This window comes from Notamacropus eugenii, chromosome 2 (assembly GCF_028372415.1).
Source record: "Notamacropus eugenii isolate mMacEug1 chromosome 2, mMacEug1.pri_v2, whole genome shotgun sequence".
Taxonomy (NCBI): domain Eukaryota; kingdom Metazoa; phylum Chordata; class Mammalia; order Diprotodontia; family Macropodidae; genus Notamacropus; species Notamacropus eugenii.
The window spans coordinates 515054420-515066624 of NC_092873.1; positions in this window are offsets into that span (position 1 = coordinate 515054420).

The following is a 12205-nucleotide window of genomic DNA, read 5'->3' on the forward strand; positions in this document are numbered from 1 at the left end:
CTCTCTCTCGTCTTTGCACCCTTCCCATTCCCAAAGGGTTAACTATAAAATGTCAGGCTAAGTGTTTCTGGGTCCTTCCAGCTGGGGAATGTGAAGTATTTCCCTTGGGGCAGGTGGGTTAATGAGTTGCAAGTGTGGGAAAGAGCCCACTTACATCTGAGCTTCCCCCCTACCCTCCATCCCAGTAAGATGAAGGCAATTGGCTGTGAGTACCTCCGGAAACCCAGAGGATGGGGAGAGAAGGTGGCAGCTCTTGGCACTGAGCTGAAGGGAATTCACAGCTTTAGAACACACGCCCACTCTCCAAACAATGGAGAGGTTATTACAGAACCTGGATTTTAGCCCTAAAAGGAGCTGAGAGATCACTCATTTCAACCCCATCCCTCCCATTTTATAGGTGAGGAAACTGAGGCCCAGATGACTTGCCTGTGGTCACAGAGAAAACAAAGGAGAAGCAGCAGCTGGACCACCAGCTAGGTTCTCTCACCTCCACTGGAGAGGAAGGGAGCTGATCCTGCGTGACGCCAGCAAGCCTGGCAGGGTTTGACAAGGAGGCAGATTTCAGCCCAGTTGGATAATTAGAACTGCCCTGTAAGTCTAGATAGTAGAGTTCCCCATCATGGGAGGTTTATAGGCTCACAAACTGTTAGCACATAAAGGGACCTTTAAAATCTAACCCCCTCATTGTATGGGTGAGGCAACAATCAGCAATTTTTATGCACCTTCTCTGTGCCAGGGATTGTGCCAGGCATTGGGGAGGGAAATTGATAGTCAAGGTCATGCTTCAGGGAAAGGTCTGGGCTAGGTGGTGTTCCAGTAGGGGCTGTTCACCCCCCCAACAGGTATGCTAAGGTGGGGAATTCTCATTTTGGCACCCATTGGTTGCCCCAGTTTTTAATCTAATCCTGCAGGTATCAATTACCCTGAAATCACAGAGAAGTCGAGCCCTCAGGCTCTTGAATGGAATCATGGGATGGCAGAGCTGGAAAGGACCTTTAAGAAACAGTGGGACCAGTGAAAGAGGGCAATGATTTTAGAGACAGAGGAGCTAGGTTCCAGTCCTGGCTCGGTTCCTTATTACCCATATGACTCAGAGCCAGTGACCCTAACCTAAGCCTCTGGGGGCTGCAGTTCCCTCATCTACAAAATGAAAGGTTGACTAAATGGCCTCCAAGGTCCCTTCCAACTCCAAATAGATGCTACCACTCCAGGCCTGCAGGCTGATGCAAAAGATTTAAAGACCCCAAATTCATAGTCATTAATTCTGCCCTTGGAAGTACAATAGACGAATAGGTATAAAATAGATGAATGGTTCAACAATGGGCTAGAGGATTGGGATTCCATCAGCCTCTACCTGATAAAGAAACCCCTTTACAAGATACCTGACAAGTGGTCCCCATCCCTTGCCTCCAGACTTCCGCTGACTCCCAAGACAGTTCATTCTAACTTTGGACAGCCCACATTACTCCTGGTCAAAACAGTCTAAGGACAGCCTTCCAAATGCTTGATGGCGGCTCTACTGGTCGCCATCTTCCACACCCTCCACCCTTACCCCAATCCTTATAAACATTGAATATCAAATATGGAAGAAACCTTAGAGATCATGAAGTATGACCCCCTCATTTTACAGAAGGGGAAACAGAGTCCCATAGGAGGGAAGTGAGTCAATCAAGGTCATGGAACCAGCAAGTGGCAGAGGAGGGGCCTCGGGAAGAACCAAGTTTTCTGACACAAGTCCTTCCCATTGCCATCCTACTTATCTCTTGACTCCTAAGTTATCAGCTGCATCTTTAAGATTCATAGGAATGGGACACAGAGGGGAGGTAAGGGTTGGATGAGAGTGTGAGGAGTTTGGGAAGAAGGAAAGCACCTCAGAAGCCTTGAGTCTAACCCCCTCTTCTTACAAATAAGGAAACGAAGACTCTAAGAGGTGATGTGATTTATACAAGTCTACACTGGTGGCAAATGTCAGCTAATATAAGAGAGAGATACAGAGTAAGTGCCCAAGACAGAATGGGGTTCATTAGTCAAAATGAAAGGTGTGGGTGCAAAGAGGAGAGGGAGATATCTCTGGGGTGATCATAGAGGGTTTCCTGGAAGAAGTTGTGTCTATGCTGGGCAATGAAGGATGGGGAAGACTTGGAGGTGAGAGGGGGAACAGGAAAGTTCCATCAAAGCCTCCAAGGTGGAAGATGTGACAGGCTGTGTAGGACACATGAGGAAACCAACTGAGCTAGAGCTGAGGCTTAGTGTTTTCTGGAAAGGGAGAGAGGGTCTGGTTTGTAAAGGATCTAATGGAGAGAGAAGTCTCTTCACCTACCTGCTCAGGGTATGTGTGTGTGTCTGTGTGTGTGTGTGTGTGTGTGTGTGTGTGTGTGTGTGTGAGACAGAGACAGAGAGAGAGACATATAGACAGACAGACAGAGACAGAGACATACAGAAATAGAGACACACATAGAGAGAGGTATAGAGACAAAGACAGAGTGAGAGTATCTGGCCAAGCTACTGTCCAAGACAGATCATGTCTATGTCTCCATGCTGCCCCCTGGTGGGATCTTTCCCCATTGACTTGAGCCTCCTTCAGCTTGTCTCTCACAGATGGTGATGGGGGTGGATCAGGCCCTGGGAGGAAGTGAAGGGGATGGGGTGGGGGTGGGGGAGCGGACGAGTAGCACGGTAGGGAGCCCAGAGACGTTCTCAATGGGGCATTAGTGTATTTGACATAGAGAAGCCCAACCTGATCTGTTTTCACCAAGACATGAATGGGTAATGTTTAATCAATCAACAAATGTTCATCAGATACTTACTGCAAACCAGGTACTGTGTTGGACAACTCACTACCTGTTTGACCTTGAATAACTCACTTTTGAGCTTCATTTTTCTCAGCTGGGCAGAATGAGCTCTCAGGTCCCTTCCAATTCTATCAATCAGTCAACAAGCATTTATTAAGCACCTTCTGTATGCCAGGCACTGTGCTAGGCACTGGGGAACCAAAGACAAGATAAAGAGTCTTTGCCTCAAGGAGCTTACAACCTACTAAAGGAAAGACCACACGTATGGTGCATGCACATATAAATACATACGTGTTCATGTTTTAAACAACATGAATGTCATTACTGAACTCTAAATCTATTATCCCGTGAGACGAGATTTATCTAGAGCCTGAGTCTTCTAACAACAAGGAGCTAGTGAAAGAAACAGGAACATTTATGGTGAAGAGAAAAAGGCTCAGAGGGGACAGGAGAGGGCTCCAACCTGTCCTGCTTGGCCCCAGAGGAGTGGAAGAAAGACAAATAGTTTTGATATCAGGAAAAACTTCCTCCTAATCTGAGCTGTCCCAAAGTGGAATGGGCTGCCATGGGAGGAAGGGAGCTCCCCATCACCGGAGGTGTTCCTGTGAAGGTTGGATGGCCACTTGTCAGGAATGTCACCGAAAGGATTCTTGCTCAGATCCAGGTTGAAGTCGATGCTCCTGAAATCCCTTCTAACTTAGAGACTCTGTGAAACTTAGAAAGGAGAGGGATAGTAGGAGCTGTTCCCTGTCCACAGATAGACAAGCAGTGTGTCCAACATCCAAGGAAGACCAGCAGAAGAGAGGACTGCTAACTCTCAGCAGACAGTTTCTAGGAAGACAGAGAGTCCAGAATTCAGTTCAGCCTTGGGAGGAGCAAGAAATTGGGCCAACTGATGATATTAAGACAAAGAAACAAACTGAACAATAATAGTGCCAGAATCTTGGTGAGATGGGGTTTATGCCTGGAGTTTGACTCTATAAAATGGAAAAATAAATGAAAGCAGGACTGAGAAACATTGCTTTATTAAGAGTTTGTATTCATGGGAAGAAATCCAAGAACATGGGGGAAGGAACAGGATAGAGAGCATTTGGACAAGGATAAAAGAAAACAGAAAGAGTATTGTTAGAGAGTTGTAGAGACCACCCAGACTGAAGGAGAGAGGGGGCAAGCAGGCTGGGAAAGAAATTGGAACCCTTGCACAAGAACACACTATTTTACCATTGGGGCTTGGACCATGCCAGTGTCTGCCCAGAGCATGCAAGTCAATCTATTTATGTCCCTTCTTCATCCTCCAAGAGATGGAAACCACGAATCAGTAACATGCCAATCAAATTCCAAAGCATTACTCTATAGAGCTAGGAACAGTGAATTAGGACATGCCAATCAGATTCCAAAGTGTTACTCGATGGGAAAAATGAAAACAAGCATAGAAGAGTTCATCTGTCTGGAGTCATGAAAGGTCAAGGATCTGTAGGGAAAGAATGAAAAGAAAGCCAGCATCTACATCTCAAAATCAACTACAAAACTATGACGATCAAAATGATGTGGTTCTAGTTAAAAAGAGAAAAGTCAATTGATGAAACAGACTGAATGAACAAGATTGAGATATATTCAAGCATAGTAGTCTAATGTTTGATAAACCCAAGAACTCTGAATACTGGAGTAAGTATTCTCTCTTTGATAGAAACTTCTGAGAAAATTGGAAGAAATGAAGATTAACCCACACCACATGCTGAGATATGTACCAAATGGATGATGACTTATATGTAAAAGGGCACATCAGAAACAAATGAAAGGAACTACTTCTCTCCTCTATGATGGGTAAAGTGTTCTTGACCAAAAGAGAGAGGGCATCGCAGGAGATAAAATGGGCAATTTTGATTACATGAAATTGAAGTTTTTGCCCAAATAAATCAAAATATTAATACATATATATAAGAATGAGTCATTTGTCAATAGATGAGTGATCAAAGAATACGAATATGTGTATTTTCTCAGAAGAAAAAAATCAAGCTCATTAACGATATGGGAAAATGGTCCAAATCGCTAACAATGAGACAAAAACAAAAATAGCTGAGATTCTACCTCACAACCATGAGATTAACAAAGATGACCCAAAAAGGCAAAATGGCCATTTTTGGAGGGGCTATTCGGAAGACACACTAATGTACTCTTAGTGGAGGTGTGAAATGGTCCAAACATTCTGGAAAAGAATTTGGACCTAGGCCCAAGTCACTGAATTATGCATTTGCTCTTTGACCCAGAGATGCTAATACTAGGTCAAAGAGATCATTTTTTGTTTTTCAAGATGGAAAGGATCACACAAACAAAAGCATTTATAGCACCACTTTTGTGGAAGCAAAGTACTAGAAACCAAGAGAGTGCCTGTCCATTAAGGGGTAGCTAAACAAATTCTGGGATATGAATGAAATGGAGGATTATTGCACCACTAGAAAGGATGAAAGGGATAAACTGACAGTAAAGTAAGCATCTTTGTGGCTTCCCTCTGCTCCATCAAGGATGACTCAGTCTCTCCTCGGGGTTGTCACGCTACTCCTGAAGGCTGCATCAGCTTGTATCCTCCCTCCAGTGAGATTCCAAAGCAAATCAACAAACATTTATTAAGCACCCACTAAGTGCCAGTCACTTTACAAATTCTACCTCATTTCAAGATGATGATGATAATTATTTATTAGTATTATTAATACTATCTCATTACAAGAAGATTATTAAGGGTTATCTCCATCTGCCATTAGACTGTAGGTGTCTTGAGGACAGGAACTATCTTCCTTTTTATTAATTGTATCTCTGGCCCTTAACATAATGCTTGGCATATAGTAGGCACTTAATAAACGTGGATTGGATTGGACTGGATTATAGACGTGTAAGATTTGCTAGAGGGAACCTCAGAGTTTATCTAGCCCAGGGGAGTCAATTAGCTGCCCACTGATCTCAAGCAATCAGAACCAGATTCAAATGTGATTGGGAAATGTTTAACAAAATAAACAAAAATTGATGTTATTTGTGGTTTTGTAAATCAATATGTATCCCAAAGAGATATTCTTCCACTTTTCACTGATTTAGTCCAAACCCTTTGATTTATAATTTTAAAAGTTATATGGGGGAGGGGAGGGCAGAGCCAAGATGGCGGAATAGAAAGAGGCACATACTCTAGCTCTTCTCCCACAGCCCATAAAATATCTGTAAAAAATGACTCTCAACAAATTCTAGAGCAGCAGAAGCCACAGAATGACAGAGTGAAAGAGATTTCCAGCCCAAGGTAGCCTGGAAGGCCAACAGGAAAGGTCTATCCCATGGGGCACAGTGTGGAGCCAGCCCAGCCTTGGCCATGCAACATTGGGAGGAATAGGACCAGAACAGGCCTCAGGGGCAGAATCCCCAGCAGCAGCAGAGGCTCTAGATCCCTCAACCCACAAACGCCAAAGGCAGCTTCAGCTTTTTCACCTCAGTGACAAGGGAGCAAGGTCCTTCCCTAGCCCCAGCCCCAAGTGGTGGCTGCAGCTGGCATTGGCAGCACCAGCTGCAGCATCCATTTGTGGAACACTCAGCCTGGGAGAATTGAGCAGCTGATCTGCAACTCAGCCCTGAGCATTGTCCTGGGGCATGGTGTGCTAGAGGCAGCTGTGGAGAGGAAATTCTACTGCTCACGGATTCTGGGCAGAAAAGCTTTGGTAGTACCCAGACCCCAGTGTGCGGGCCCTTGATTGTGTCACCTTGGAGGAACTGAGAACTTACAGTTCCCCAGAGTATACCCTTCTCCTGACAAAGGACTTAAAAATCAAATAACTGACTGGGAAATTGCCAAAAAAAGGGAAAAAAATAAGACTATAGAAGGTTACTTTCTTAGTGAACAGGCAATTTCTTCCATACTTTCAGATGAGGAAGAACAATGCATACTGTAAAAGGAAGTTAAGGCTTCTGCATCCAAAACCTCCAAAATAAATATGCAATGGTTTAAGGCCATGGAAGAGTTTGAAAAGAGAGTCAACAGCTTGCTAAAGGAGACCCAAAAAAATGCTGAAGAAAATAACACCTTTAAAAACAGGCTAACTCAATTGGCAAAAGAAGTCTAAAAAGTCAATGAGGAGAAGAATGCTTTAAAAGGCAGAATTAGCCAAATGGAAAAGGAGGTTCAAAAGTTCACTGAAGAAAATAGTTCTTTTAAAATTAGATTAGAACAGATGGAAGCTAATGACTTTATGAGAAACCAAGAAATTACAAAACAAAGCCAAAAGAATGGAAAAAATGGAGGATAACGTGAAGTATCTCATTGGAAAAACAACTGATCTGGAAAATAGATCCAGGAGAGACAATTTAAAAATTATAAGACTACCTGAAAACCATGACCAAAAGAAGAGCCTAGACATCATCCTTCATGAAATTATCAAGGAAAACTGCCCTGAGATTCTAGAACCAGAGAGCAAAAAAAAATATTGAAAGAATCCACTCATCACCTCCTGAACAAGATCCAAAAAGAGAAACTCCTAGGAACATTGTAGTCAAATTCCAGAGTTCCCAGGTCAAGGAGAAAATATTGCAAGCAGCTAGAAAGAAACAATTTAAGTATTGTGGAAATACAATCAGGATAACATGAGATCTAGCAGCTTCTACATTAAGGGATCGAAGGGCGTAGAATATGATATTCCAGAAGTCAAAGGAACTAGAATTAAAACTAAGAATCACCTACCCAGTAAAACTGAGTATAATACTTCAGGGGAAAAAATGGTCATTCCATGAAATAGAGGACTTTCGAGCATTCTTGATGAAAAGACCCAGAGCTGAAAAGAAAATTTGACTTTCAAACACAAGAATCAAGAGAAGTATGAAAAGAAATCCCACTGATAGAAGAGGAACTTTAGCCTGATCAAAATGTTTATTATTTGATCACACTCGTGGGAGAGGAAATCATGTACTCTAGCGGATGGGGTGTAAATGAAGAGACTCTGGGGATTGGGAAGAGGTCTTTGCTTTCCTATTTATCCTCAAGACAACAGCACTTGACTTTGTGGGCCTTGGATACAGCAGTGGAGTTGCCTAAGTCGAGTGATGGTTTTTTCACATGAGACTTGGGGGTTTTGTCAGTACCAATAGTCTAAGATAGGAAGGGGGAACCCTTTCAAATTCTTGGATTAAGATAATCAATGTATCTCCATGTTGAGGGAAGTTGAACAATTCCATACAAATCCTACTGAATTACACATCCTATTGAATTATTGTTATGAGTAATATCTTCCTCCTCTGAAAGCATGTCATACTGTGTAAATTTGCTTCTAAAACTTGCTTTGTACAATCTCTGGATTCCAGTTTAGGCTGAATCAGGCTAAGGAAAAAGAATCTGTGTGGGTCTACTGAAAGCAGAACTGATCCCCTTTCCACATTCAGAAAGAAATGAGTTTCCAAAGGGAATATCTTTCCTTGGTTCTTGGACAGCTTTCTTCGTTGGGGATAATACCTGTCCCAAGTAAGGGTGAAGATAAAAGACATTCAGTAATCTGAATGTGGCAAATTGATGACCAGTCACCCCAAACTCTTCAAAGAAAGACTCATAGCCAGACTGGGCTTCTGGAGATTTCTTTGCTCTGTAGGTGAAGTAGACCTTCTGTCCTATAGACCATCCAAGGTGAAGTGTTGGTATTTATATTTATGCAACACTAATAGAAATCCATTGCATTTGCTAAACCCTGTTATTTTCCAGATGGCCAAAAAAGTGTTAGAATACCAGTATCATGATGGAGGAAGTATTCAAAAGGATGCTTTGTTGCAACATTTTTTAAAGAAGAAAAATACCCTTAAAAAAAAGTTCTATGAAATGAGGTAACATGTGTAAAGTATTTGCAAACTTTAATGAGCTACATAAATTTGAGTTATTATTGTTATTTTAATTATTAGTGCTATTATTATGCCCAGACTAAGGCTATGAGTCCACAAGGATGCCATGGTTAACCAACTCAGCGAGGGTCAACAGAACAACCTAGCTCCTCAAAGGAAAAGTTAGAAGCAGGGTCAGTATTCGAACCGAGTCCCCGTGACTTTAAATGCAGGTCTCTTTTCGTCACATGGAACTGTCTCACCTCACAGCTGGAGCTGTCCAAAGGTGGGATGGGACATCCTGGGAAATGGTGTGTGCTCACTGATCACTTGTTAGGAGTGTTGGTTGGACTACTTGGCCTCTGAGGGTTCTCCCAGTTCTGAGTTTCTCTGAGTTCTGGTTTCTCCTCCTGACCCACTGGACCAATGTGGTCTCTGGCTGGCCTCAGAGCATTGGACCCTTGATAACAAAGGGAGAAGAGCACCCAAGGTTGGAAAGGACAAACTGTTCCTTCTTCCCAGTCTTGTTTGGGGCTGATCATGCCCACAATGGGCTGAGATCAGTGGTAATCTGCCCCACCAGAACCTTGACTTGTTTGTTGTTGGAGTACCACAAGTCCCTCCCTGAGTTCTAGAATCTCAGAATTGCACGGGACCTTCAAAGTCATCGAATCTAAACCACACCCTCCCAAGAATTCTCTCTACCATGTCATTCAAACAATAAGCCTTCATTAAACATCTGTTATGTTCCAGTGATGGCAATAATGTTGACTAGGTTATGGTATGTTTTTTGATTCTCACAACAACTCTGAGAGGCAGGTGCTATTATCCTCCCCCATTTTACAGATGAGAGCCCTTTACTTGGGATCAAGTCTGGACTTTCTCAATATATTAATGATTAGTTGTGCTGACTTTTTTTCTTCTCCCTCCCCCCAAAAACCCTGCAAACAAACCATGATATAAGAAATAGAAAACATAAAAATATTTCTAAAAATAACCACTTGTGATGATAGAACTAGAACTGAAAGCATCATGAGGGAATCTATTGAATCCCCCCTCTTATTTTACAGATGAGGAAACTGAGACTCAGGGATGTTCAGTGACTTGCCCAAGGTCACACAGTAAGGAGCAGAATTGGGACTTGAAGTCCAGGTCTCTGACTTCAAACTTCTCCCTCTATTTCTCTGTATTAGTGGTTCCTTAGTTTTTGTGGGACTATGGGCAGAGTGACTTAACACACCACAATATCCTAGATCTAGGGCTGGAATGGACTTTGGGGACCTTTTCGTCCAGTTCCCCCTCCCATTTTACAGATCAGGAAACTGAGGCCCAAAGAAGTTCAGTTAGGTGCCCAAGGTCATACGAGTAGTGACATAAGTAGGACTTGAACCCGGTTCCTCTGACACAAAGCCAAGACTGCACTGTTTTGTTATCCCCTTTTGTAGACTTCCTTTCTGCTAGACTATAAGCCACTGAGGGTGGGGACTGTGTTTTAGAGGTTTTTTATTCTCTCTCACTTCTGCTAAGCGGTGAGCTCTGAACCCAGCAGGCACTTAATAAAGATTTGTTGAATTAAATCCTAGAATTTAAATCTTAAGTTAAATCCCATCTTCTGGATGCCTCAGAAGAACGCTGGATTTGGCTTCTGGCCCTGACTGACCTCTCCTTTGCCGGCCTCAGTTTCCTCAACTGTTACACAAAGGGGTTGGACTAGCTGACTTCTGGAGTCCTCTCCAGGTCCATTCAGAACTGTGATGAAAGAGAAAAGATGGGGGACCTAGAAGTAGGAGCCCTGGGTGCAAATCCTGCCGCATATGCTAGGCCTGGGCAGGGAGCTTTGGTTTCTAGTTACGGGTGATGGACACCAGAGGGCGCTGCTGTCCCCCCCAGCCCTGAGACCATGGCTTTAGGAACTGACCACTCAGAGAGGGTGACCAGGGTGAACCATCCCCTCTGCCCACGCTCCCTCTTCTGCCTGCTTCCTCACCATAATTCTGTGGTGTGTAATATTATAGCCCAAGCAATACTGTTTGTATATCACATGTGTGTATATGTACATGTGTGTATATATGTATATGTATATGTGTGGGTGTGAGTGTAGCTATGACACACACACGCACACGCACACATGAATAAATGTAAAATCATTTCAAAGAGGAGCAAGCACCGGTCACTGATACCGGCTGGGTCCTGGGGAAGGCAGGGCCGAGTAGGCAGGGCACTAGCCAGGCAGGACCCTCTGCCAAAGTCTGGGGACGCAAAGCATGGAGACCCTCTGGGCCCGAATAGAGTGTGTGACCGGTCAGAGGTTGCCTGCTCAGAGGTCCAGGGCTGGAGGGGGCCTCAGAGAACATCCAGCACCATCTGCTAGGTTTACAGATAAGGCCCAAAGATGAGGAACAGCTTGACTGAAGTCAGAGAGGTAGTAACTTCCAGAAGCAGGAGCTGAACCCAGCACATCTATCTCCTCGGGAAGCCCTCTGGGCCTTATCTCTAAAATGGTTGGATTTGACATTTCCTAAGTGCCCTCTGGCTCTGATCCCTCCATCACTCCTTTGATTTTACTGGAGGGTGTGGGACTTGTCAAGGATCTTGCAGGTACCAAGAACCAGACCCAAGAATTGAACCCACATCTCTGAGTCCAAATCCAGAGCAGTTCCCACTCTCAGTAAACCTACGGGGTGGGAGGGGGGCTTCAGGACGGCGTGCAGCTGGGGGTTTGGGCCTGGATGCCTTGGTAGGTGTTTTCCTTTCCAGCCTTTGACTGGAGAGGGAGGGAGCTGTCAGTGTCTCCATCATGGTCTGGGAGGCTCCCTCTTCTTTTCTTACTTTAGGGAAAAGCAGGAGGGGTAGGGTGAAGGGGGGAGGGAGAAAGACACACTGAGATAGACACTGGTGAGAGACGGACAAAGGGGGCCTTGGTGGCCGCTGGGAACAAGAAGCAAATAAAGGAGTGAATCCCTTCTCAGTAGGCTGCCCCTTGGCCCAAGTTCTTTCATTAGCTTTTCATATTTTTATTCCAGTTAAATTCAGCAAAACACTTGTTAAACATGTGTTAGGAACCGACCCTGTGCTAGTTGCTGGGGGCAGTGGCATTCATCTGAACAAGTCTGTGAGCTCTGCTCCAAGGAGGTTTTACTCTCATGGTGGGGATGGGTGCCTACAAACTGAGGCAGCCTGTGCCAGGCCTGGAGTCAGGGAGGCCTCCCTCCAAATCTGGCCTCAGACTCTTACTAGCTGTGGAGACCCTACACAAGACCGCCACTCACGTCTGAGCGCTGACCTTCTGTGCCCACTTCACCTCCGCTGCCTCAGTTTCCTTAACTGTAAAACATAAGCCTCAAAGCTCTGGGCCAAAAGTCAGGAAGACTCATCTTCCTGAGCTCGAGTCCAGCCTCAGACACTTCCTAGCTGGGTGACCCTCTCAAAGTCTCTCTCAAGAACTTTGGATTTGACTGTGAGACATGGGAGACACTGGCACAGGACCGCTTAGCATGATGTGCCCACATAAGAAGAGGTGCTGTGCTCTTTGAGCAAAGCAGAATTGAGACAGCACAAAGTAAACGCAGGATATGCAAATT